Source organism: Dipodomys merriami, unplaced genomic scaffold, assembly GCF_024711535.1.
Source record: "Dipodomys merriami isolate MVZ:Mamm:240054 unplaced genomic scaffold, mDipMer1.0.p SCAF_27, whole genome shotgun sequence".
Lineage (NCBI taxonomy): Eukaryota > Metazoa > Chordata > Mammalia > Rodentia > Heteromyidae > Dipodomys > Dipodomys merriami.
The window spans coordinates 9,450,725-9,456,724 of NW_027204159.1; positions in this window are offsets into that span (position 1 = coordinate 9,450,725).

Here is a 6,000-nt window from a genome sequence, read left to right on the forward strand (position 1 = left end):
GCGCTGCGCTTTTTTTTTTTTTTTTATGAATGGGGGGCCGGAAAAGAACTTAACCCGTGATTGCTGGGGCTGGTTCTTGCTCCTCCAGGGGCCGTCGTTCTTTTACAAAGAGGGGTGGAGGGTGTTGTTGGGTTTTTTTTTCTTTCTTTTTTTTTTTTTTTTTGGTGTGTGTGTTTTTTTCTTTTTAATGAATGGAGGGCGGCGGCGACTACTGCAGCTGGCTCAGCTGCGCGGGCTGCACCCCCTCCCAGCCTGCGAGAGGAGGTAAAGGCCACCTTCACGCCGCTGCGGGCCTAGGCCAGGACCGTCGGTGTCGCTAGAGGGTGGGGGGGCGTTGCGGCCTCCAGTCCAGAGCAGAGTGGAGGAGGACACACCTAACTGTATCTCTGGCTGCCGCAGGCAAGGGGGGGGGAGGGAGGGGACGGGAGGAACCCTCCTGGGGACCTTCTCCTCCTTTAAATCAGTGGCGCCCCGGGACGTCGTGGGGTAGGGACCTTCAAATTGCATTAGCCAAAAATTAAGAAAATGTATATATCAAAGGGGGCGGGTAGGGGGTGGCTGAGTGAATCTGGCTCCCAGAGTTGTCTTTCGGGAGTGTAGACCCACCCTTCCCCCACCCACTTCTTGGGTGTGGACAGAGACTGGCTGAGGCCCCTTCCGGCTCCTGCATCCCTCCCCCCCCCCCCCCAGGGCGATTCTGTCTTTAAGAGCTGGAGACCTGACCCTTACCTCCCGGCGCCCCGCCTTCCCCCCCCCCCCCTTCCCCAAAGCAATGTTCCCAATGCGGTGTGCTTCTTCCCGCCCTCTAACTGCCCTCGCTTGGTGCCCTCCCCTCTATTCTGATCCCAATTCCAGCCGTCCTAGGACGCTGGCCTGAGTAACCTCTGCCCATCGCAGGCTTTCGGCCCTTGGCTGCTGTAAGCGATTTCCCCCCAACACCCAGTTTTCCTCCCCTCCCCTAAAGGGAAGCGAGAGCTGCGGTGAATTGGCCAGGTGGATGGGTGGAGCCGGGCGCGCCTAGGATGCTGCTGGGGTGGCCGCGGGATTAAATAACAGGGCTCTTCAGCGGTGGAGGAAATGGAAATGGCCAAGAAGCCTTTCTTTGCGTTAATAGGGTGGAGCGGGGGTGGGGTGGGGAGGGGTGGGGGAAGGGAGTAAACCCAAGCTGGCGAAAGGAAAAGCCCCCGCCATTAGGCCTGACTCTTGGAAGGCTGGGAGCCCTCGCAGCAGGCGCTGCTCCGCCCAGGAACCGAGGAGCCACCAGCCTCCCGGGATCCTGGGGTAAAGGGTGGCTTTGATGAGGGGATAAGAGCTGGGCCCAAGTCTGAATCCACTGTTTGGGGCTTCCCAGGAAGGTTACGAGGCTGGCTTTTTCTTACTACGCCACAGTTGCACAGCGTTTAGCTGTTGTCTGAGGAACCAATAAAAGGTTCCCAGTCCACGCTAAGGTTTGGCCTGGGGCTGACAGAGACGGCAACGCTGAGCAGAAACCAAGGTCACAATGTCCTAGTCCCAGATACCTTCTCACCATTCAGACCCACCTCTGCCTGTGATTCTTATCCAGCCTCGGAGGGCCGAGCAGACTCAGGAAAACAGAGGACCTCAGGCTTCCTCCCTGGCCAAGATTTCTCTGTAAAGCCAAGAACAACTTTTTAGAGGGGAGAGGGGGTAAAAGGGAGGGAAGGTTTATAATGGTTCAGGACTTCTCTGTAAGGGTACTGAGGCTCGGTTTCACTGTCACCATTTGTCAGACATAGAAATCAAAGCCAAGGCCCGAATCTGGTGAATGGAATGCTGATTTTCTAGGACTGCAACCCGGTTCTCTCCACTCCAGATCCATCCCAGCATCACAGATCTAAAAGCCCATCTCTTGCATGTCGTTTAAGCAGTTAAACAATGGCAGTTTTTCAGCTGGTGCGTTCCCATGGTCCTTGCTCAGTCACAAGGAAAGGATGAGAATAAATAAATCCTTTTCTTAAATTTGGAGGATGGGGGGTGGGGGTGCTGTTCTGTTTCCTTTATCATGAATTAGCCAAGAGATGGCAGACACTTCGAAGCCTTTTTCTGATTACCAGAAAGAAGAGATGAGGAAACTCCTCTCTAAGGTGAGAAGGAATTGTTCCTGGTGCCCTAAGTAGTGTGTAATCAGTGTATCTGGACTCTTCCTGCTTGGAACCTAAGTGATGCACTGGTTTGGAGCAGTAATTAGGAGAAATTAATTTACTCATCAGTGTATCTGTGTTCCTGCATGCTGGGGCTTGAACTCAGGGGCCTGGACTCTGTCCCTTAGTTTTTTCTGTTCAAGGCTAGTACTCTTTTTTTTTTTTGGTCGGTCATGGGGCTTGAACTCTGGGCCTGGGCACTGTCCCTCAGCTCTTCAGCTCAAGGCGAGCGCTCTACCACTTGAGCTACAGCGCCACTTCCGGTTTTCTGGTGGTTTATTGGAGATAGGAGTCTCACGGTCTCTCCTGCCCGGGCTGGCTTTGAACCGCGATCCTCAGATCTCAGCCTCCTGAGTAGCTAGGATTACAGGCGTGAGCCACCAGCGCCCGGCAAGGCTAGTACTCTTGAGCCACAGCTACACTTCCAGCATTTTTGGTGGTTGATTGGAGATAAGAATATCATAGACTTTCCAGTTCCTGCTGTCTTACCTCTCCAAGTCCTGAATTGCTAGGATTACAGTTGTGAGCCACTAGCAGTGAGGAAACACATATCAGTCTTGTGCTGGGGCTTGCATTGATTGGGGCTGGGGTTGAGGAACAAATGTCCCTCCTTGCCTTTGTGAAGCTATTTTGTTAGGCAACAAGATTGTGCTGTTTGAGCTAGGATAAGGTGCCAGAGATAAAAGTAACCAGGCTATGTATGAGTGGATGGGGTTCAGGCCAGTAAGTGGAGAAGGATTTTGATTTGGGCTTCAGGAAGCATCAGATAGGAATTTGTGCTTGTGACTTGAGAAGTGAACTTGAAAGATTAGAGACGAGACAGCTCAACTCTGGGCATTGGTGGGTCATACCTATCATCCTAGCTACTCAGAAGGCTGAGCTCTAAGGATCACAATTTGAAGCCAGCCAGGGCAGAAAAGTCAACTAGAGTCAAAGCAAAAAGTTTAGGCACTGCATGTGCTTGGGTGCGCGCACAAACACACACACACACACACACACACACACGAACACTCAGAAGCAGGGCTAGAGGCCCAGCCCTACATGGAGAAAAGCCTAGTTGGGGGGAGGGGGTGGGTAACTGTGCTGAGGACTCTGCATCCACAGCCTGATGAGTAAGAGAGGGAGGAGTTTAGGTATCATCCAAAGGGTTTTAAGCAGAATGGGACACACAGCTTTAAACCTCTCGGGGCCTGTGTTTTTTTTTTGGGGGGGGAGAGGGAGCAGAATGAAAGATGATAGGGGTGATGGAAGACATTTGCTTCTAGCAAGTGGAACACAGCACTGTCACTGTTATGAGTTAGGCCGCTGGTAGAACAGGCAGTGCCAGCTTTTGGGGTTTTTTGTTGTTGTTTTTTTCTACTTTTTTTTTTTTTTTTTTTTTTGTCGGTCGTGGGGCTTGAACTCTGGGCCTGGGCGCTGTCCCTCAGCTCTTCAGCTCAAGGCGAGCACTCTACCACTTGAGCTATAGCGCCACTTCCGGTTTTCTGGTGGTTTATTGGAGATAGGAGTCTCACGGTCTCTCCTGCCCGGGCTGGCTTTGAACCGCGATCCTCAGATCTCAGCCTCCTGAGTAGCTAGGATTACAGGCGTGAGCCACCAGCGCCCGGCTTCACCTGAGTGTTAATTCCAAAGCTACTGGCTGTCCTCCCTAAGTGTAATGTTGACCCTAACAACCTTGCATTCCCACCCATGCTGATGACAGTCTAGTCCCCCTAATCCCCATATAGATGTTACCTCCCTCCTGAGGGTGGCCATAGGAGGACCATAGGTTCAGTTCTGGGATTGGAGTTAGTGTGAGTAAGGAGGGGCAAGAATTCCAATTTGACAACACATTTTAGAGTACTTACTCTGCCAATCCTTTGTGCTCACAGTTTCATAGGTAATACTGCTTTTTTGTTTTTTCTTATTTGCTTTTTGTTTTCCTGGCTGGGATTAAAGGAATGTGCCAATATGCCTTGTCCCTTCTTATTTATTATTTATTTCCAAGGTTTCACTACCTACCCAGACTGACATAGAACTTATTATGTAGCCTACGGTAGTTTTCAGTTATCAGCCCTCTTGCATCCATGCCGACTGGGTGCAGAGATTAGAGGCATTAGTTGTGTTGCCTGGCTATAATTTTGCTTGAATTTGCGGGGTTCTTGTGGCTCACACCTGTAACCCTTACTATTCAGGAGGCTGAGATCTGAGGCTCGTGGTTTGAAGCCAGCCCAGAAAGAAAAGACTCTTATCTCCAATTCCACTCACAAACCAGAAGTGGAGCTGTAGCTCAAAATGGTAGAGTGCTAGCCTTGAGCAAAAGAGCTCAGGGGCAGCACCTACACCCTAAGTTCAAGCCCTACCACCAACAAAAAAATTAAATTAAAAATTTAAAAATAAAAACGTTTGTAATGTTGAGGACTGAATGCACAGCTTTGTGAATGGTAGGTAAGAGCTCTACCACCAAGCTACAGCCCTTGTAATATTACTTTAAAAGCTGTGTCCTGAGTGTAGTTCATTAATAAAGCTTTTGGCTAGCATGCACAAGGACCTGTGTTTGACCCCCAGTACTGAAAAAAAAAAAAAAAAAAAAGAAGCAGCAGCAGCAGGAGAAGAAGAATTCCAAGGCTCCATTTCCCTTATGTATTAATTGCACACAAAAATCACTTTGTATATCCTGTGAATCAGGTAACAGTGCCAAGTGCTGAGGGTACAATGACAAAAGAGACAATGTATGTATGGCTCTGTGGGAAACAGCAGTAATCATAGAGTGGGAACATGGGTATGCATCCCTACAATATCCACTCACACCCTTATTTCTATGTTGAAATGAGGAATGAAGCAAAGCCTCCCCAGCCAAACAGATGCAGTCATCTCACCTGTCTCCCCTATATGGAAATTTTGGAACTGCTGTTTCTAGTTAAGAAGGGGGACAGCCAAGCACTGGTGGCTCATACCTATAACCCTAGCTATTCAGGAACTGATATCCTACAGGATTGAAATTCAAGGACAACCCAGGCAGAAAAGACGATGAGTCCCTAACTCCAATCTGCCAGCAAAAAGCTTGGCTGGAGATAATGGCTGAAGTGGTAGTATGCCTGCCATGAACAAGAAAGCTGAATCAATTGAGGTCCTGATTTCAAGCCCCGGTACTGGCACAAAAAAAGACAGGCAAGGGGGAGGGGGTGGAACAGGACAGATGTTAAATGAATCATTGATCAAAAAAGATCTAATTATTATTAATATCAATGATGCAGACCAAGTACAGAGTCCAGGTGAGGGTCTCAGAGTTGCAGAGTTGGACTGTCAGGCTGAGAAGAGCTGTACTCCTAAAGTTTTGTGGCTCAGAGTGTTCACCTCTTTCAGCTCTGGGGGTTAGAGAGCTTGTAAAATAGATGCACACACACTGATTACAGATTGCTGGGGTTAAATTCCATCCTTCAGCTCCAGATCCTTGGAAAAGTTAACCAAACTTTGTATACTTCAGTTTCCCCCTCTGTAATATGTAAATGAATGGTATTTACCATAAAGTTTCAAGTAAAGCTCTGGTGGGGGTAATGTACATAAAGTATTCAGAACAGCACCTGGTGTAGTGTTGAAATGTTAAGTACTGCTATGTGCTAGATGTTCATCCAACATATCCACCTACTTTGCTTCCTTCCTTTTTTCCTTCTTGTTCTGAGGCTTTGCTCTACTAGACAGGATTCTACCACTGGGCCATGCCTCAATTTTTTTTTTTACTGAAGATAATATACATACATACATATAGATAGATAGATAGATAGATAGATACATACATACATACATACATACATACATACATACATATATACATATATACATATATGTGTAGATATAC